The sequence below is a fragment of the Musca domestica genome, unplaced genomic scaffold (genome assembly GCF_030504385.1).
Source record: "Musca domestica strain aabys unplaced genomic scaffold, Musca_domestica.polishedcontigs.V.1.1 55, whole genome shotgun sequence".
In the NCBI taxonomy this organism is placed as follows: domain Eukaryota; kingdom Metazoa; phylum Arthropoda; class Insecta; order Diptera; family Muscidae; genus Musca; species Musca domestica.
Genome location: NW_026712355.1, coordinates 5,069,817 through 5,093,216, shown reverse-complemented (window position 1 = coordinate 5,093,216; position 23,400 = coordinate 5,069,817). Strand labels below are relative to the sequence as shown.

General features: G+C 36.2%; 2 protein-coding genes across 2 annotated transcripts in view; one reads left to right on the top strand and one right to left on the bottom strand.

Moving 5' to 3' along the window:
- Positions 1–23,162, bottom strand: part of LOC101898320 (glutamate [NMDA] receptor subunit 1) — a 55,210-nt gene extending 32,048 nt beyond the window's left edge. Inside the window, exon 1 of the mRNA XM_059128570.1 lies at positions 23,058–23,162. The gene's annotated coding sequence lies outside the window, so the exon portion shown is untranslated. The remainder of the gene's footprint in view (positions 1–23,057) is intronic.
- LOC101897637 (inositol 1,4,5-trisphosphate receptor) overlaps positions 1–23,400 on the top strand; it is a 114,150-nt gene that overhangs the window by 8,298 nt on the left and 82,452 nt on the right.

The window sequence follows — 23,400 nt, the reverse complement described above, 5'->3', positions numbered from 1 at the left end:
TACAAAGATACAATAATCCTTACTACTATGTGGTGTAGGGCATAAAAACAATTAAAAAAGCACTAAGTTGGGCAAAATCTTAAAAATGCCGAATATAGCCATTATATTGGGGTCTATACGAAGACGTGGACCTGCATAGACAACTTTTGTCATAAGACAATACAATATTTAAATACGAAACTTGAAAAAAAAAAACGGTGAATAATGAAGCTAAAATCATCAAAATACCGAATATAGGGAGGTACTGTCCTATCCGGGCTATACGAAGACCTAGACCTTCATGGACATTTTTTTGTCATAGGCTGTAGTACCTACTAGTGGATAATGTCCCTAAAATCGTCAAATACCGAATATAGGGAGGTACTGATATATATATATGATATGAAAAAACTGCAGCCAACTTTAGACTGCTGTCATATCTAAGCCACTCGTCCGACAGCTGTTAAAATTATTCCAGTCATAGCTCATTATATTGTTTACAAGCGTACAAAAGCATTTTGGTGAGCATTTTCCGGAACAAAAGTTATTCGTGATGGAATTCAAGCGTAATAGTGTAATTTCTTTATATTTGGCTGGAAACCCGCAAGTGGCTATCGTTAGAGCACTTCAGCATATAAATGTGAATAAATCTTTTGTGTCGCTCGTTACCGGTACCGGATACTGGTAGCATAGCCCGACATTAAGGAAGTGGACGGAAGAAAACAGCAACATCAACAGAAATGGTTCGAAAGTAAAGAAGCGACTTGATCGAAATCCGCGTCGCAGTGGCCAAAAAATGGCTTGTGAGCTGAACATATCGCAATATTCCATTCGGCAAATGTTGAAAAATGAGCTCGGGGCAAGGCCATTTAAATTCCAAAAAGTGCAAGAACTTACACTGCAAAAGAAAGAGAACAGAAAATAGACTCAAAAGAGCTAAAGAGTTGCTTCGCTTGGCCCAAAAGTGGTGAACTGCCGACTTTGGTTTTCTCCTATCTCCGATGAGAAAACATTCGTTGTCAAGCAGTTTGTAAACAAAAAAAATAAAAATTGATCGTGTTTACTTGTCATCAAGAGGTCAGCTGAAATTGTGCACCTTCGGTTGGCCACCAGAACCCAAGCGTCGGCCATGGTGATGGTGTGGGCCGCCATAACAGCCAATGGTCGTTCTCCACTCCGCTCGTATTAATCGAACGTGACATCAGAACAAATGCCGAATATTATCGCGAAAATATTCTGGAAAGTGTATTAAAGCACGCAAACATTTTGACCGCAGACATTCCAACAGGACTCAGCCACCCAAGAATGGTTACAAAATGAGGTTTCTCGCTTCATTGTCAGAGCACAATGACCACCAAAATCTCCGGATACCAATCCATTGGACTATTGTGTCTGGAGTATTTTTGAAAGCAAGGTTGACACTACAAATACCAAAGTGTCGATCACCACAAGCCAGCGCTTCGCGGGGAATGGGCTAAAATACCGCAAGGCATCATTCGGGCAGCTCGTGACGGTTTCATTGGCCGTTTGAAGGCCATAATTTGTGTCAAAGATGACCAACTCGAAAAAATCTAAACTTATTCTAAAATGTAATGCTATTTCCGACTTATTTTGCTTTCATTCAATAAAATTTAAAAAAAAAAAAACGTTTCCATCGACACAAGATCTGTTATGAAGATGGTACGGATCGGACCTCTCCTTTTGGTACCTCCCCCACATAGGGTTCAAGATTTTGGAAAGCAAAACGCTCAAAGAAAGTGAAATAAGCATCGAGCTCTTTTCAAATTGCACAAGTCCAAATATTTTTTGTTACATAAGATCTGTTGTGAAGATGGTATATATCTGCCAACCCATTCCGGAGTTTGTCACATTCCTTGGGAACCTGCTCCATAGAGGGTCAACAATTTTAATAATCATAGAAGAAGTCAAAATATATCGAACATTTTCTGAACCGACTGATATTTATACCCTACAACACTCTGTGTTGGGGGTATTATAAGTTTGATTGGGCCAAAAATTATGTAACACCTCGAAATATTGGTTTCCCACATAGGAAAGTATATATGGATCTTCCTATCTCGCCGAGCTGAGTCGATCTGGCTATGTATGTCCGTCCGTCCGTCTGTCCGTGTGTCCATGTTAATTCGTAATCACTCTATGGTCCGATTCTCGCGAAATTTAGCATGGATGTGGGGTTAGGGTCATTATAGAACCCTATTGTTTTTGGAGATGATCGCATAATATTAAGGGGTTGAAATGGACCAAAAAGTGAAAAATTTCTTGATTTTACAGTTGCTCTGCAGGTCGCAATTATGAACCAATCGACGCGGAATATAGCATAGGGTTAGATTTTAGGGCTGGTCAGAAGCCTACCATTTTGTTTGGTCATCGGACAATATTTAGCGGGTAAAATAGACCATAGCTTTGATGTAAAAAATAAGAAAATTTTCACTAAATCGCGAATATTTTTAATTCTGCCGAAATCACAAATCCACAAAAATGTCCCTTCTGACCGTTATATTGATGCTCATATTCAAGATATTGCATATATAGCAAAATATCTACAATTTCATATATAATGAAGAGAATTTTAGTTAGACCGCTTATAACTCAAGAACGGCTGGACAGATTCTGAAAATTCTCACAAATTCTTGCCAGAAAAGGAAAAAGGAACAAATGAACCAACGATTAAAACTTTGCTGATCTTGAAGAGGCTCTACAGGTCACAATTAAAAACCAATCGACACGGAATCTTGCATTATGTTAGGGGTTAGGACAGCGTAGAAGTGTAGCATTTTGGACGATCCGTGAATAATAGTAAGCGGGAAAAATGGACCACAACTTTTGTGTGAATTTGTTTTGGATACCTATCAGCACAGCCCCGGTTAAGAACAATAAAAGCAACATATGTGCAGGACAGTATAGCATTATTTCAAATAACCGACAAAAATGCGTTTGGAGCTAACGAGGGGTTCCAATATATTGTGGTCTATAGCCTTTGCTTACTTGCCTTTATTTTAAAACGATTTGTTTTTTTCTTAATTTAATTTCTTTTTATTAATTTTTAAATATTTTACCATATTCAAAACCTCAAACCTAGCCGAATCCCGATCCGTCGAAACCACGTTAAGTTTTTTTTATTTTTTGTCCACATAAAATTTTACTCTCCGACTCTGTATTGATATTATTAAGAGCTTAAAAATATATTAAAATTCCCTTCCTTTTTTCTGATCTCCACCATAAAGTACATACTTGTGTACACACATAAACATACACATGCCTAAGATATCATTTCACAAGCGATTTTTTTTTTGTTGCAATCTTTTGTTATGATCTTGTTACGAGTTACGCTTTTTTCTTTATTCTTATTGTTGCTGTCATTTTCGAAGGGGAGATTTCATGTTCCGTCCATCTTTCATCTCGAATTAAAAGCAATTGAACCTTGTTCGTTTGGAGATCTTGAAGTCTGAAGTCCCACTGAACTGTGGCATAACTGGCGCTTCATGCTGAGGTTGTCTGTATTTTGCGTGTGTGCTGTGTTTGATGAACGACGTTTTGAGTATCTCATCTGTGCGTCCATATGTATACCTAAGTGTTTATGGATGTAGGTATATCGGCCAGCAAATGTGTGTCAAGTTTATGGTTTCATTCATTGACTTGCATGCATTCCATAGCCTTTGGTTACCTTTTGTTTAATTTTGTGGCGGGGAATAATTTATATTTAAATAAAGGATTGGTGCGGAATTGCCATACACGTGAAAGGGATACTGGAATCAATTATGTATATTACATATATTGTTTTTGGAGCCATTTTGTACCATATCCAGATTAAAACCAGTAAAGAAAGTCTTAAAGTCGGACGGGGCCGACTTTTTTGATACCCTACACAACTTTGCTAATTCAGTAGAGCTCCGCATAACAATTAAAAGTTTTTATGGGAGAATTCCATCATACACGCTCTGATTATAATTATAATATAAAGTTCAAAGGACTAAATATGCCGAAGCGTTGTTTCTTTTAAATTCGGACATGCATTGCCCATTTGGTGCACAATTAATTTGAAATTAGATAAAGATATATATGGGAGCTATATCCAAATCGGAACCATTCTCGATAAAATTTGGCAAAGATATTTCTGAGCTGTATTTGATATATTTCCCTGAATATCCTTGTTACGGAGTGCATATTACGGCTGTGGGTAACAAATATAACAAATCGGATGAACAATATATATGGGAGCTATAGCTATATCTGAACCGATCTTCACCAAATTTGGCACACTAGACTCAATTCGGTCGTATGTACCAAATTCCATCCTATTTGGGCAAATATTAGACATTTGGTGCACAATAAAAGGTAAAACGGACGAAGTTATATATGGGAGCTATATCCAAATCTGAACCGATCTCGATAAAATTTAGCAAAGGTATTTCTGAGCTGCATTTGATATATTTCCCCAAATATTGTTGTTACAGAGTGCATATTACGGCTGCGGAGGACAAAAATAACAAATCGGATAAACAATATATATGGGAGCTATAGGTATGTCTGAACCGACTTCGATAACATTTGGCATACTTTTTTAGGCCTAATCTGGTTGTATGTGCAAAATTCCATACTATTCGGGCTAATATTACACGTTTGGTGCACAATAAAAAGCAAATCGGACGAAGATATATATGGGAGCTATATCGAATTTTTTACCGATTATCTCCAATTTCAATAGGGTTCGTCCTTGAGTCAAACAAATGATTTGTGCAAAATTTCATCTTAATCGGATAATAAATGCGACCCGCATTTTGTTCACAAGAATACATGGACGGACGGACGGACGGACAGACAGACGGACTGACATACATAAATAAACTCAGAAAGTGATTCTATGGAGATCCCCAAAAGTAACTATGGGTCTACCTCGCTTCCTTCTCCATGTTACAAACAAATGCACAAAGACATAATACCCTGACCACCTTGTGGTGTAGGGTATAAAAACGTCATTGAATTTTGACATCCCGATATTTTTATTTGTATTACATGAAATTTAAAAATGAAACAAGGCAAAAAAAAAGCGACTATGTTCGACCGGCCGAAATTTTAATAGCCTCCACCATTTGGAAGAAACTTGAAAATTTTCAAATAAAATTCTGAAAACTACCACTTAAATCAAAACCGTTATATGGGGGAAATACAAAAACGTAAACCTACATACGAATAGGCTGTAGTACCCATTACTAACTTTAAATCCGAAATTTGAAACAGTTCCAGTGAATAATGTCGTTAATATCATTAAAATATCGAATATCGGGAGGTACCGTCATATGGGGGCTTACGAAGACGAAATTTTTTGCCATAGGTTGTAGTAACCATTAAGAACTTCCAATACGAAATTTGAACGATTCTGGTGAAAAATGTTGCTGAAATCATCAAAATACCGAATATCGGGAGGTACCGATATAAAGGGGAGATGTACGAAGAGGTAGACCTGCATACAACATTTTTTGTCATAGGCTGTAGCACCCATTACGAAATTGAAATATGAAATTTGTAATAACTCCGGTAAATGATGTCGTCAAAATCATAAAAATACCGAATATCGGGATGCATCGTTATATGGGGGCTATATGAAAACGTGGACCGACATGGCCCATTTACGGACTTAACCTGCATACTGGCATGTGTGCAATATTTTAACCTTCTATCTCAATTCTGCTATGCAGGATAACTTTAACTGGCAAAAGATCAGCAGATAGAGTCGAAAAGGACCTCTCGGAGCCCTTCAATACCGAACGAGGGTTCAGACAAGGTGACAGCCTCTCGTGTGACCTATTTAACATCCTGCTGGAAAAGGTCATACGAGATGCAAAGGTGAACAGAAATGGGTCGATGACATCGACATAATGGGTCGAACATTGAGAGCTGCCAATGTGGGTCTGGCAGTAAATGGCGAGAAGACCAAGCTGATGGTATCAACGCGCAAGACGTCCAGTAGACTCGGACCAACTGTGGAACTTTGAGGTAGCCAGTGATTTTATCTACCTCGGTACCGCCATAAACACAAAACAAATGACATCAGTTTTGAGATTCGGAGAAGGATAGTGTTGGCCAATAGATGCTACTATAGTCTATGTAAGCTGTTCAGAAACAAGGCCACATCTCGCCAGACCAAACTCACACTATACAAGACACTGATACTACCCGTGCTGTTTTATGGATCTGAAGCATGGGTACTTGCGCAAGCAGATGAGGCAGCGCTTGGAGTATTTGAGAGAAAATTTCTCCGAAACATCTACGGGTCGATCTACATCGACGGTGAATATCGACGTCAAATGAACCACGAGCTATATCATCTATACACGGACATCGACATAGTCAGACGTATCGAGCTGCAGCGACTACGTTGGCTAGGCCATGTAGTGCGAATGGATGAGAATGCCCTCATAAGGCATATAAAAGCGAGCCTACTGATGGTTCACGCAGAAGGGGAAGGCCAAGAATTAGATGGAAAGATCAAGTCGAAGACAATATATCGGAACATGGTCTTTCAAATTGGAAAAACTGCACACAAGACCGGCACTCCTGGAAATCATTTCTAAACTCGGTTTATGTAACAAATGTTCTGTCTCGAGTCAGCTAAGTAGTAAGTATGTATCTCAATTCGTTCGAAAGATAGCGTGATTACAACAGACAGACGGACATGCTGGCAGACAGACGGACATGGACAAATTGTATGGCCTATCATGAATATTTCGAGGAGTTACAAACGGAATGACAAAGCTAATATACCCTCCATAAAATGGTGGAGAATATAAAAAGGAGAATGGCATGGAAATGATTGAGTTTGAGGGACGAATTCCCCTATTCTCGTATATGGGACCAACATTTCTGGCACATCTAGCTCCAATGGATAAATGAAATATGTCATACTCATTCCAGACTACAGAATCGTAGTTAGTACCCGCTTTGGATAAAATTGTCTTATCGGTACCTGAGTCCCACCCTTTCTGATACCTCCAACACACAAATGATCAATATTTTGAATATTTCATCCTTCTTAATTGAATTGCAATTATATCGGTCCACATTCTCTCGTATCACCCCCAATCCCCATATAAGGTCAAAAGGTGTGGGTTTTTCGAAATACGCACCTTAAAGGGAAGGAAAACTACCAAAAGGTGCTAATTAGGATACCGTTAATATATAGAACTGAATTTATGAATTTTGGTATTAGGGTCACCAAGAGTGTACGGTTCTGATAGGGAGATGCATATGGAAGTGTGTACTTTATCGTACGAAAAAGTACAAAATGGTACCAAATTTGCTAGAATTGTACATTCTGCAATTAGCATCACTGTGAGCTTATGGCGTTTTGATATGGAGGTAAATTTGAAAATGCGTACCATAGCGTAGTCAAAAAGTACGGAATCTTTCTAAAATGTGTTTCTAAATTATGTATAGAGTGTAGGAAAAAAATTTAATAGATGTCAGTCGATTTTGAAGTAGGTTCTGAAGGAATTTCGTATCGGACCTAAATAAATATGATATAAATATTGCGAAGAGTCAGATTTGGACTATATTTATATGAGATATGTGATAATTTTTAGAAGATGTTAAAATGTACGAGAGGTACCACACATAGTCGGTATGGGCAAAATTATAAGAACATTTAACATTAATATCCAATTTTATGCAAAATCATAAATTCCATATTCATTTCAGATGTGAAATTGAATTGTGAAATTTGAAGAGAACCGGATGCTTATTTCGGATTCTTTGAGCGTTTTGCTTTTTAATCTTGAAATCTATGTAGAGAAGTACCAGAAGAAATGGTCCGATCTCTACCATCTTTATAACAGATTTTGTGGTAGGAGGTACCGTTTTAATAGGTTGTTGTACCCATTAAGATCTTCCAATACGAAATTAAACACAATTCAGTTGAATTATGGGGTTAATATCATAAAAATGCCGAATATGGGAATTTATATATATGGGGCTACACGGAAACGTGGACCGACATTTCGCATTTACGAACTTAACCCGCCTATTGGCAAAATACACATGTGTGCATTTTAGCCTTCTATCTCATATCAAACTGATCGGCTTTTTGGACGCCGATTTTTTAAAATAATTCCCCAACAGTCGGAAAAGTCCCCATTTTTTGGAGCTCACGAAACATATGCCAAATTATAGTTGATACCGTAACCTTTGCAAAATGCTACAATATATCCTGTTATCTTTCCTGCATCCAGAGAAATGGGTCTTAAAATCCGGTCGACCCGATTCTATTCATACATTGATGTTATGTAGCCGATGTTGGACATAACCAAAGAAGAATACTTCAAGCCCCGACCGAATGCCGGTAAGTATTAAATTGAAAAAAACTTCGGTTCGCGAAGCAGGTATTGGACATACCCAGGGTAGAAAATCTTAAGTTTTGGGAGATTTAAAAAAAAAATAATGAGGCCTCTCTGCCTATATCATCTTTTTTTCTTAAAACATTTCAAAAATATTTTTTTTAATTCATTGGAATATAAACTATTTTCTTTACAGAAAATTGTTGCGTATAATTTATATTAATTTGAGTCGCCCATAGGGCGTATACATATTTTTTGTTAATCGAACTTACAACACGTATACGCAATGCTCTTGTGCTTATACCAATTTCATTTCAATAACAACAATAGCCGAAATAATGTTATTATCTATTCTTGAAACGTAGAAATGATTCGAGCTATCTTTCGTGTACCACAGAATTTCCCAACTGAGAGTAAAGCAAAAGTGATTCGATTGCTCTTTCACAAAGAAAAGACAATGCTGTGAAAACTTGAGCTACTCCATAGGGGTAATCAAATTGAATTACAAGTCGCGAAGGGAATTTGCCAAGGCAAATAAGATAACTTATTTTAACAATACATTAACAAAGTGGATGTAGACAAAAATGTTCGTATGTACCTCTAAAGACTTATAAGAGAATTGAATATGAATGGAATTGTTGACCTCTTGCCTTATTTATGCCATTTTTTGTTTTTTTTTTTTATTTGAATTAATTTATTTTCTCTTTTGTAAAGTTTTCACTTTTTCCCAATGCTTGGCAAATGTCCTTGCACGCCGGAGACTGGCAGACGCAAGTTTAGTTATATCCTCCACCTTGAAAAGGAGGGTATATTAACGTTGCCATTCCGTTTGTAACATCCCTCAATATTCGTCGTAGACCCCATAAAGTATATATATTCATGATCAGCATAAAATTCTAAGTCGATTAAACGATGTCCTTCTCTCTGTCCGTCTGTCTGCTGATATCCACATTATTTTACGTAGAGCTTTAAAATTTGGCAGAACAATTTGTATTGTGTCTAGGATGGTTGGAATTGAAAATGAGAAATATCGGTCCAAGTTTAAGTATACCCGCCATATAAAAATACCTCCCAATATTCGGTGTTTTGATGATTTTTGCCACAATTTTCCGCCGATTTGTTAAAAAACTGGTATTTGTAGGTCGTAATAGGATCTAGCTCCGGTGACGAAACATTGTATGTATTGGTCCACATTTTGGTATAGCCCCCATATAACGCTACCTTCTAATATTCGGTATTTTTATGACTTTTGCCACATTTTTTTAAAGGATTTTTTTAAAAATCGGTATTTGTAGGTTATAATGGGTTCTAGCTTGTGTGGCGAAATATTGTATGTCTAGGTACATGTGTTTTGGTATAGCCTCCATATAACGGTACCTCCCGATATTTTGATGATTTTCGCCACATTTTCCGTTCGTCTGTCCATTTTTGAAAACAAAGTACAGTTCGCATTTATTGTCCTATCCAGATGAAATTTTGCACAAATCATTTGTTTGGCTCAGGAACGAACCCTATTGAAATTGAAGATAATCGGTCAAAATTTAGATATAGCTCCCATATATATCTTCGTCCGATTTGCCTTTTATTGTGCACCAAACGTGTAATATCAGCCCGAATTGTATGTAATTTTGCACATACAACCAACTTAGACCTGAAAATAAGTATGTCAAATTTGATCGAAATCGGTTCAGATATAGCTGTAGCTCCCATATGTATATTGTTCATCCGATTTGTTATTTTCGTCCTCCGCAGCCGTAATATGCACTCTGTAACAACAATATTTGGGGAAATATAGAATATACAGCTCAGAAATACCTTTTTTTTAATTTTATCGAGATCGGTTCAGATTTGGATATAGCTCTCATATATAACTTCGTCCGATTTACTTTTTATTGTGCACCAAACGTCTAATATTTTTCCGAATGGGATGGAATTTGGCACTTATGAACGAATTGAGTCTAGAAGCTAGAATGTCAAATTTGGTGAAGACCCGTTCAGATATAGCTATAGCTCCCATATATATTATTAATCCGATTTGTTATATTTGTTACCCACAACCGTAATATGCACTCCGTAACAGCGATATTCAGGAAAATATATAAAATCAAGCTTAGAAATATCTTTGCCAAATTTAATCGAGATCGGTTCACATTTGGATATAGCTCCCATATATATCTTTATCCGATTTCAAATTTATTATGCACCAAATGGGCAATACAAGTCCGAATTTAAAAAAATACAACGCTTCGGCATATTTAGTCCTTTGAACTTAAAATTATAATCATAGCGTGTATGATTGAATTCTCCCATAAAAACTTTTAATTGTCGGTGGAGCTCTACTAAATTAGAAAAGTGGTGTAGGGTATCATAAAGTCGGCCCCGCCCGACTTTAAGACTTTCTTTACTGGTTTTTTACTCGTTTTTTTTTTCTTCTTTGTTCGTTTGCCCAGCTGATTCTTGTAATTCTCATTCGGAAGCTGTTATGCTAAAATGAAGGTCCATAATTTGTTTCTCTTCATTTTTTTTTTACTAGAGTTGAGTTGGTTTTAGGCATAAAAACAATTAAAAAAAACTAAGATCGGCAAAATCTTAAAAATACCGAATATCGCCGTTATGTTGGGGTCTATACGAAGACGTGGACCTGCATAGGCAACTTTTGCCAAAAGCCATTACAATATTTAAATATGAAACTTGAAAAGAAAAATTCGATGAATAATGTAGCTACAATCATCAACATACCGAATATAAGAAGGTACCGTTATATCGGGACTATACGAAGGCCAGGACCTGCATAGACAACTTTCTGTCTTTAGTACCTGTTAGGAACTTCAAATACGAAATTTGTAACAACTCCGATGGATAATGTTCCTAAAATCGTCAAAATATCGAATATAGGGAGGTACTGATATAGAGGGTGAGATGAAAAAACTGAAAGCAAATTCCGACTGCAATCATTTTTAAGTCACTCGTCCGACATCAGTAAAAATTATTCCAGTGACAGCTCATTATATTGTTTACAAGCGTTTAAAAGAATTTTGGTGTGAATTTTCCTAAAAAAAATTATTCGTGATGGAATTCAATCGCGATAGTGTGATTTATTTATATTTGGCTGGAAACCCGCAAGTGGCTATCGTTAGAGCACTGCAGCATTTATGTGTGAGTAAATCTTTTGGGTCTCGTACCATCGCTCGTTACCGTGATGCTGATACTGGTAGCGTAGCCCGACGTCAAGGAAGTGGACGGAAGAAAACAGCAACAGCAACATCAGCAGAAATGGTTCGAAAAGTAAAGAAGCGACTTGATCGAAACCCCTGAACATATCGCAATATTCCATTCGCAAATATTGAAAAGTGAGCTCGAGGTAAAGTGATTGAAATTCCAAAAAGTGCAAGAACTTACACCGCCACAGAAAGAAAATATACTCAAAAGAGCTAAAGAGTTGCTTCGCTTGGCCGAAAGTGATGAACTGCCGAATTTTATTTTCTCCGGAAAGAAAACATTCGTTGTCCAGCAGTTTGTAAATAAACAAAATGATCGTGTTTTGCTTGCCAAAGAGGTCAGCTGAAAATGTGCACCTTCGGTTGGCCACCAGAACTCAAGCGCCGGCCACGGTGATGGTGTGGGCCACCATAACAGCCGATGGTCACTCTCCGCTCGTATTAATCGAGTGTAGCATAAAAATAAATGACGAATATTATCAAGAAAATATTCTGGAGGGTGTATTAAAGCCTTAGGCATGCATACATTTTGGCCGCAGACCTTGGACATTCCAACAGGACTCAGCACCTCAATACGCGCACTCAGCACGCGCCACCCAAGAATGGTAACAAAATGAGGTTCCTCGCTTCATTTCCAGCCACCAAAATATCCGGATACCAATTCGTTGGACTATTGTGTCTGGAGTATTTTGAAAAGCAAGGTTCGCACTAAAAAATACCAAAGTGTCGATCACCTAAAACAAGCACTTCACCGGGAATGGGCCAAAATACCACAGAGCAACATTCGGACAGCGTGTGACGGTTTCATTGACCGTTTTAAGGCCATAATTCATGCCAAAGGTGACCAATTCTAACGTTTTCTAAAATTTGATGCTATTTCCGACATTTTTTGCTTTCATTCAATAATTGGTACCTCCCACACATAGGGTTCAAGATTTTGGAAGGCAAAACGCTCAAAGAAATTGAAATAAGCATCGAACTCTTTTCAAATTGCACAAGTCCAAATATTTTTTCTTACGTAAGATCTGTTGTGAAGATGGTATATATCTGCCAACCCATTCCGGAGTTTGTCACATTCTTTCGGAATCTGTTCCATAGAGGGTCAACAATTTCAATAATCATAGAAGAAGACAAAATATAATTAATTAATCGCACATTTTCTGAACCGACTGATATTTATACCCTACAACACTCTATGTTGGGGGTATTATAAGTTTGATTGGGCCAAAAATTATGTAACACCTCGAAATATTGGTTTCCCACATAGAAAAGTACATATGGATCTTCCTATCTCGCCGAGCTGAGTCGATCTGGCTATGTATGTCCGTCCGTCCGTCTGTCCGTGTGTCCATGTTAATTCGTAATCACTCTATGGTCCGATTCTCGCGAAATTTAGCATGGATGTGGGGTTAGGGTCATTATAGAACCCTATTGTTTTTGGAGATGATCGCATAATATTAAGGGGTTGAAATGGACCAAAAAGTGAAAAATTTCTTGATTTTACAGTTGCTCTGCAGGTCGCAATTATGAACCAATCGACGCGGAATATAGCATAGGGTTAGATTTTAGGGCTGGTCAGAAGCCTACCATTTTGTTTGGTCATCGGACAATATTTAGCGGGTAAAATAGACCATAGCTTTGATGTAAAAAATAAGAAAATTTTCACTAAATCGCGAATATTTTTAATTCTGCCGAAATCACAAATCCACAAAAATGTCCCTTCTGACCGTTATATTGATGCTCATATTCAAGATATTGCATATATAGCAAAATATCTACAATTTCATATATAATGAAGAGAATTTTAGTTAGACCGCTTATAACTCAAGAACGGCTGGACAGATTCTGAAAATTCTCACAAATTCTTGCCAGAAAAGGAAAAAGGAACAAATGAACCAACGATTAAAACTTTGCTGATCTTGAAGAGGCTCTACAGGTCACAATTAAAAACCAATCGACACGGAATCTTGCATTATGTTAGGGGTTAGGACAGAGTAGAAGTGTAGCATTTTGGACGATCCGTGAATAATAGTTAGCGGGAAAAATGGACCACAACTTTTGTGTGAATTTGTTTTGGATACCTATCAGCACAGCCCCGGTTAAGAACAATAAAAGCAACATATGTGCAGGACAGTATAGCATTATTTCAAATAACCGACAAAAATGCGTTTGGAGCTAACGAGGGGTTCCAATATATTGTGGTCTATAGCCTTTGCTTACTTGCCTTTATTTTAAAACGATTTGTTTTTTTCTCTTAATTTAATTTCTGATTATTCATTTTAAATTATTTTACCATGTTGAAAACTTCAAACCTAGCCGAATCCTGATCGGTTAAAACCACGTTACTTTTTTTCTTTTTGGTTCACACAAAATTTTACTCTCCGACTCTGTATTGATATTGTTAAGAGCTAAAAAATATATTAAAATTCCCTTCCTTTTTTTCTGATCTCCACCATAAAGTACATACGTGTGTACACACATAAATATACACATGCCCGAGATATCATTTCGCAAGCGATTTTTTTTTGTTGTAATCTTTTGTTATGATCTTGTTACGAGTTTCGTTTGTTTTATTATTGTTGTTGTTGCTGTCATTTTCGAAGGGGAGATTTCATGTTCCGTCCATCTTTCATCTCGAATTAAAAGCAATTGAACCTTGTTCGTTTGGTTTGGGGCTGAGGGGAGATCTTGAATTCTGTCCCACTGAACTGTGGCATAACTGGCGCTTCATGCTGATGGTGTCTGTGTTTTGCGTGTTCTGTTTGATGAACGACGTTTTGAGTATGTCATCTGTGCGTTCAGATGTATACCTAAGTGTGTATAGGAATGTAGGTATATCGGCCAACGAAATGTGTGTCAAGTTTATGGTTTCATTCATTGACTTGCATGCATTCCATTGCCTTTGGTTACCTTTTGGTTTATTTTGTGAGGGAATAATTTATATTTAAATAAAGGATTGGTGCGGAATTGCCATACACGTGAAAGGGATACTGGAATCAATTATGTATATTACATATATTGTTTTTGGAGCCATTTTGTACCATGTCCAGATTAAAACCAGTAAAGAAAGTCTTAAAGTCGGACGGGGCCGACTTTTTTGATACCCTACACAACTTTGCTAATTCAGTAGAGCTCCGCATAACAATTAAAAGTTTTTATGGGAGAATTCCATCATACACGCTCTGATTATAATTATAATATAAAGTTCAAAGGACTAAATATGCCGAAGCGTTGTTTCTTTTAAATTCGGACATGCATTGCCCATTTGGTGCACAATTAATTTGAAATTAGATAAAGATATATATGGGAGCTATATCCAAATCGGAACCATTCTCGATAAAATTTGGCAAAGATATTTCTGAGCTGTATTTGATATATTTCCCTGAATATCCTTGTTACGGAGTGCATATTACGGCTGTGGGTAACAAATATAACAAATCGGATGAACAATATATATGGGAGCTATAGCTATATCTGAACCGATCTTCACCAAATTTGGCACACTAGACTCAATTCGGTCGTATGTACCAAATTCCATCCTATTTGGGCAAATATTAGACATTTGGTGCACAATAAAAGGTAAAACGGACGAAGTTATATATGGGAGCTATATCCAAATCTGAACCGATCTCGATAAAATTTAGCAAAGGTATTTCTGAGCTGCATTTGATATATTTCCCCAAATATTGTTGTTACAGAGTGCATATTACGGCTGCGGAGGACAAAAATAACAAATCGGATAAACAATATATATGGGAGCTATAGGTATGTCTGAACCGACTTCGATAACATTTGGCATACTTTTTTAGGCCTAATCTGGTTGTATGTGCAAAATTCCATACTATTCGGGCTAATATTACACGTTTGGTGCACAATAAAAAGCAAATCGGACGAAGATATATATGGGAGCTATATCGAATTTTTTACCGATTATCTCCAATTTCAATAGGGTTCGTCCTTGAGTCAAACAAATGATTTGTGCAAAATTTCATCTTAATCGGATAATAAATGCGACCCGCATTTTGTTCACAAGAATACATGGACGGACGGACGGACGGACAGACAGACGGACTGACATACATAAATAAACTCAGAAAGTGATTCTATGGAGATCCCCAAAAGTAACTATGGGTCTACCTCGCTTCCTTCTCCATGTTACAAACAAATGCACAAAGACATAATACCCTGACCACCTTGTGGTGTAGGGTATAAAAACGTCATTGAATTTTGACATCCCGATATTTTTATTTGTATTACATGAAATTTAAAAATGAAACAAGGCAAAAAAAAAGCGACTATGTTCGACCGGCCGAAATTTTAATAGCCTCCACCATTTGGAAGAAACTTGAAAATTTTCAAATAAAATTCTGAAAACTACCACTTAAATCAAAACCGTTATATGGGGGAAATACAAAAACGTAAACCTACATACGAATAGGCTGTAGTACCCATTACTAACTTTAAATCCGAAATTTGAAACAGTTCCAGTGAATAATGTCGTTAATATCATTAAAATATCGAATATCGGGAGGTACCGTCATATGGGGGCTTACGAAGACGAAATTTTTTGCCATAGGTTGTAGTAACCATTAAGAACTTCCAATACGAAATTTGAACGATTCTGGTGAAAAATGTTGCTGAAATCATCAAAATACCGAATATCGGGAGGTACCGATATAAAGGGGAGATGTACGAAGAGGTAGACCTGCATACAACATTTTTTGTCATAGGCTGTAGTACTCATTACGAAATTTAAATATGAAGTTTGAAATAATTCCGGTAAATGACGTCGTCAAAATCATGAAATACCAAATATGGGGATGCATCGTTATATGGGGGCTATACGAAAACGTGGACCGACATGGCCCATTTACGGACTTAACCTGCATACTGGTATGTGTGCAATATTTTAACCTTCTATCTCAATTCTGCTATGCAGGATAACTTTAACTGGCAAAAGATCAGCAGATAGAGTCGGAAAGAACCTCTCGGAGCCCTTCAATACCGAACGAGGGTTCAGACAAGGTGACAGCCTCTCGTGTGACCTATTTAACATCCTGCTGGAAAAGGTCATACGAGATGCAAAGGTGAACAGAAATGGGTCGATGACATCGACATAATGGGTCGAACATTGAGAGCTGCCAATGTGGGTCTGGCAGTAAATGGCGAGAAGACCAAGCTGATGGTATCAACGCGCAAGACGTCCAGTAGACTCGGACCAACTGTGGAACTTTGAGGTAGCCAGTGATTTTATCTACCTCGGTACCGCCATAAACACAAAACAAATGACATCAGTTTTGAGATTCGGAGAAGGATAGTGTTGGCCAATAGATGCTACTATAGTCTATGTAAGCTGTTCAGAAACAAGGCCACATCTCGCCAGACCAAACTCACACTATACAAGACACTGATACTACCCGTGCTGTTTTATGGATCTGAAGCATGGGTACTTGCGCAAGCAGATGAGGCAGCGCTTGGAGTATTTGAGAGAAAATTTCTCCGAAACATCTACGGGTCGATCTACATCGACGGTGAATGTCGACGTCAAATGAACCACGAGCTATACCATCTATACACGGACATCGACTTAGTCAGACGTATCGAGCTGCAGCGACTACGTTGGCTAGGCCATGTAGTGCGAATGGATGAGAATGCCCTCATAAGGCATATAAAAGCGAGCCTACTGATGGTTCACGCAGAAGGGGAAGGCCAAGAATTAGATGGAAAGATCAAGTCGAAGACAATATATCGGAACATGGTCTTTCAAATTGGAAAAACTGCACACAAGACCGGCACTCCTGGAAATCATTTCTAAACTCGGTTTATGTAACAAATGTTCTGTCTCGAGTCAGCTAAGTAGTAAGTATGTATCTCAATTCGTTCGAAAGATAGCGTGATTACAACAGACAGACGGACATGCTGGCAGACAGACGGACATGGCTAAATCGTTTTAAAATTTTACGCTGATTCAGAATATATACACATTGTATGGCCTATCATGAATATTTCGGGGAGTTACAAACGGAATGGCAAAGCTAATGTACCCCCAATAAAATGGTGGAGAATATAAAAAGGAGAATGACATGGAAATGATTGAGTTTGAGGGACGAATTCCCCTATTCCCGTATATGGGACCAACATTTCTTGCACATCTAGCTCCAATGGATAAATGAAATATGTCATACTCATTCCAGACTACAGAATCGTAGTTAGTACCCGCATTGGGTAAAATTTTTACGTCGTCATGAAAGACTTGCTATGGGCAAAATTATAAGAACATTTAACACTTATATCCAATTTTATGCGAAATCATAAATTCCATATTCATCGAAGATTCCTGGTTGAGAGTAATATTTATTTAACCCTTTGTGGGTTAGGTACCAGAATATATATATATATATATATACATATATATATATATATATATATATATATATATATATATATATATATATATATATATATATATATATATATATTTATATTTATATATATATATCTATATATATATATTTATATATATCTATATATATATATATATATATTATATATATATATATATATATATATATATTATATATATCTATATATATATATATATATATATATATATATATATATATATATATATATATATATATATATATATATATAGAACAGTGTGGCTTGTTTGTTCGGGATACCGTAGTATTTTGTTGTTGCAAAATGGTCAGGCTTATCCCTTTATTGTTGTTTTTATAAAAACAACGTTTGTTTATTAGTGGAGAACGATGGTAATGTTTACCAGGGGGTAAGGCAGGGAATACCTAGGTTTCGGAAAGAGCCACCAAGGCACGGTCGACGAAGGGGTTTTTGTTGTAACAGACAAAACCAACTTACATGGTTATGCTACTTTGTTCAGGTTGAACGAAAGCATAACAAGTGGAGAAAGATGAAAATGTTTATAAGTGCGGTTGTAAGATTTAGAAGACTTTCCAAGAGAATTTTAGTTTTATATAATTCTTTGGTTCCTCTTCTATTGAGCTTACGATCTCGTCACTTGGGTAAAAAATGTTTTTTGTCATAGAAGTTATTTTTAAAATAACTTCTGGGGAGAATATCCCAGACAAAAACAAGGGAACTGATGAGGATTGGTGGCTCTTTCCGAAACCTAGGTATTCCCTGCCTTACCCCCTGGTAAACATTACCATCGTTCTCCACTAATAAACAAACGTTGTTTTTATAAAAACAACAATAAAGGGATAAGCCTGACCATTTTGCAACAACTATATATATATATATATATGTATATATATATATATATATATATATATATATATATATATATATATATATATATATATATATATATATATATATATATATATATATATATATATATATATACATACATTAATATATATATATATATATAGGGAATGGCCCGATCTCTACAATCTTCATAGTGGATCCTGTGATATGTGGTACCGTTATATAGAGGCTATACGAAGTCGTGGACCTGCATAGGTATTTTTATACCCTCCACCTTGGAAAGGAGGGTTTATTAACTTTGTCACTCCGTTTGTAACATCCTTAAATATTCGTCGTAACATCCCATAAAATTCGAAGTCCGTCTATCTGTCTGTCTGTTAAAATCACAATACAGCCCACATTATTTGACGTAGAGCGCCAAAATTTAGCAAAGCAATTTGTATTGTATCTAGGATGGTTGGCATTGAAAATGAGATATATCGGTCCACGTTCTGAATTCGGTATTTTGATGATTTATGCCACATTTTTTCACGGATTTGTCTGAAAATTGGTATTTGTAGGTCATAACGGGTCCCTGTGCGTGTGGCAAAACATTGCATGTATAGGCCCACGTTTTGGTATAGCCCCCATGTAAATGTACCTCCCGATATTCGGTATTTTAATTTTTTTTGCTGCAACTTAATGTTTTTTTACTTGTTTCTGTCATAGGTTGTGGTACCCATTAAGATCTTCCAAATTCTGTTGAATTATGGGGTTAATATCATAAAAATACCGAATATGGGGATTTACCTTTGTATGGAGCTACACGAAAACTTGGACCGACATTTGGCATTTACGAACGTAACCCGCCTATCTCATATCAAAATGATCGGTTTTTTGAACCCCGATTTTTTTAAAAAAAATCCCCCAAAAGTCGGAAAAGTCCCAATTTTTTGGAGCTCACGAAACATATGCCAAATTATAGTTGACACCGTAACCATTGCAAAATGCTATAATATATCTTGTTATCTTCCCGGCACCCAGAGAAATGTAAGTATAAAATTGGAAATAAACTTCGATTCGCGAAGCAGGTATTGGACATACTCAGGGTAGAAAATCTTAAGTTTTGGGAGATTTTTAAAAAAATAATGAGGCCTCTCTGCCTATATCACCTTTTATTTCTTAAAACATTTCAAAAATATTTTTTGTTTTGATTCATGGGAATATATACTATTTTCTTTATAGACAATGTTCTTTATAGAAAATGTTGCGTATAATTTATATTAATTTTAGTCGCCCATAGGGCGTATACATATTTTATCGTTAATTGAGCTTTCAGCACGTATACGTAATGCTCTGTCGTTTATACCAATTTCATTTCAATAGCAATAGCCGAAATAATGTTATTACCTATTCTTGAAACGTAGAAATGATTCGAGCTATCTTTCATGTACCACAGAATTTCCCAACTGAGAGTAAAGCAAAAGTGATTCGATTGCTCTTTCACAAAGAAAAGACAATGCTGTGAAAACTTGAGCTACTCCATAGGGGTAATCAAATTGAATTACAAGTCGCGAAGGGAATTTGCCAAGGCAAATAAGATAACTTATTTTAACAATACATTAACAAAGTGTATGTAGACAAAAATGTTCGTATGTACCTCTAAAGACTTATAAGAGAATTGAATATGAATGGAATTGTTGACCTCTTGCCTTATTTATGCCATTTTTTGTTTTTTTTTTTTATTTGAATTAATTTATTTTCTCTTTTGTAAAGTTTTCCCTTTTTCCCAATGCTTGGCAAATGTCCTTGCACGCCGGAGACTGGCAGACGCAAGTTTAGTTATATCCTCCACCTTGAAAAGGAGGGTATATTAACGTTGCCATTCCGTTTGTAACATCCCTCAATATTCGTCGTAGACCCCATAAAGTATATATATTCATGATCAGCATAAAATTCTAAGTCGATTAAACGATGTCCTTCTCTCTGTCCGTCTGTCTGCTGATATCCACATTATTTTACGTAGAGCTTTAAAATTTGGCAGAACAATTTGTATTGTGTCTAGGATGGTTGGAATTGAAAATGAGAAATATCGGTCCAAGTTTAAGTATACCCGCCATATAAAAATACCTCCCAATATTCGGTGTTTTGATGATTTTTGCCACCATTTTCCGCCGATTTGTTAAAAAACTGGTATTTGTGGGTCGTAATAGGATCTAGCTCCGGTGACGAAACATTGTATGTATTGGTCCAAATTTTGGTATAGCCCCCATATAACGCTACCTTCTAATATTCGGTATTTTTATGACTTTTGCCACATTTTTTTTAAAGGATTTTTCTAAAAATCGGTATTTGTAGGTTATAATGGGTTCTAGCTTGTGTGGCGAAATATTGTATGTCTAGGTACATGTGTTTTGGTATAGCCTCCATATAACGGTACCTCCCGATATTTTGATGATTTTCGCCACATTTTCCGTTCGTCTGTCCATTTTTGAAAACAAAGTACAGTTCGCATTTATTGTCCTATCCAGATGAAATTTTGCACAAATCATTTGTTTGGCTCAGGAACGAACCCTATTGAAATTGAAGATAATCGGTCAAAATTTAGATATAGCTCCCATATATATATTCGTCCGATTTGCCTTTTATTGTACACCAAACGTGTAATATCATCGTGTAATACCGAATTGTATGTAATTTTGCACATACAACCAACTTAGACCTGAAAATAAGTATGTCAAATTTGATCGAAATCGGTTCAGATATAGCTGTAGCTCCCATATGTATATTGTTCATCCGATTTGTTATTTTCGTCCTCCGCAGCCGTAATATGCACTCCGTAACAACAATATTTGGGGAAATACAGCTCAGAAATACCTTTTTTTTAATTTTATCGAGATCGGTTCAGATTTGGATATATATAACTTCGTCCGATTTACTTTTTATTGTGCACCAAACGTCTAATATTTTTCCGAATGGGATGGAATTTGGCACTTATGAACGAATTGAGTCTAGAAGCTAGAATGTCAAATTTGGTGAAGACCCGTTCAGATATAGCTATAGCTCCCATATATATTATTCATCCGATTTGTTATATTTGTTACCCACAACCGTAATATGCACTCCGTAACAGCGATATTCAGGAAAATATATAAAATCAAGCTTAGAAATATCTTTGCCAAATTTAATCGAGATCGGTTCACATTTGGATATAGCTCCCATATATATCTTTATCCGATTTCAAATTTATTATGCACCAAATGGGCAATACAAGTCCGAATTTAAAAAAATACAACGCTTCGGCATATTTAGTCCTTTGTACTTTAAATTATAATTATAATCATAGCGTGTATGATTGAATTCTCCCATAAAAACTTTTAATTGTCGGTGGAGCTCTACTAAATTAGAAAAGTGGTGTAGGGTATCATAAAGTCGGCCCCGCCCGACTTTAAGACTTTCTTTACTGGTTTTTTACTCGTTTTTTTTTTCTTCTTTGTTCGTTTGCCCAGCTGATTCTTGTAATTCTCATTCGGAAGCTGTTATGCTAAAATGAAGGTTCATAATTTGTTTCTCTTCATTTTTTTTTTTACTAGAGTTGAGTTGGTTTTCGTAAATTTGTGTGTGTATCTATCCATGGCTGGCTGAGTGGGGCGTTTAATGGATTGCACTACACTTGTGTGGTGGTAGTGTAGTGCAGTTGTTGTACTACTGTTTCACATGAGCTGTAGCTGTTGTTACTGTCATCCGTGTGGGAGGTTGATTTCCACTTTGTACCCAGCATCGATTCTTCGTCTTTTTCTCATCTATCCATGTTCAAGAATTTATTGTCGAAGTACCAACAACGATTGGATGCTTTTCATTTTCAATGACAACAATAGAGTGATGTGGGAGAGGTCGGTCCCCTCTCACATTTACAATGAGGATGATGCCAACTGGAAACTGGTTTAATGTGCTAAATAGAATTTCCAAAAAGGCAAAAAACACTTGTCCTTTTTTTCTGGGTGTGTTTAAAGGTAATAGAGAAAATTTTGCAAAGACTATATTTTTTTTGGTATTTTTGAGATTAGAAAAAAATCTCCTTTCTTTTGAGAATTTTTACATTTTTCTCTTTAAGATATTTTCAATAATTTTTCTTATTTTTTATATTTTTCACAACATTTTTATGGATTTCAATTTCTTAAACAATTTTATATTCTTCATTTATTTTTTCACAATAACCATTTTTCACTTTATTTTCCCAAGAAAATATTTTTTTTAGATTTTCAAAATTCTTCCGCACCTTTTTATATATTTTTCTTGCAAAAATTATACTCCTCTTAGGTTTGTTTTAAATTAACTTAAATTTTTTTTCTATTGAAAAATCTTCTGCTATGTTTTCTTGTTTCCGCACATTCATGTATACCCGTTAAATACCGTTAGAATACTGAAAAAGTCCTTTTTTCACATCAAAATGCCAGCATCCTTTTCTTGGGATTTTGTAACAAAACAATGAACTTTTAGATTTTTTGAGAAAGCTTTTTCCTACAAAGCTTTTCAAGCCATGCAACAATGGAAGCTTAACGTAAGTTTGAACATATGTTTAAAGCTATTTCCCCTTAAGCTTTCAATTAGTTTTTTTCACT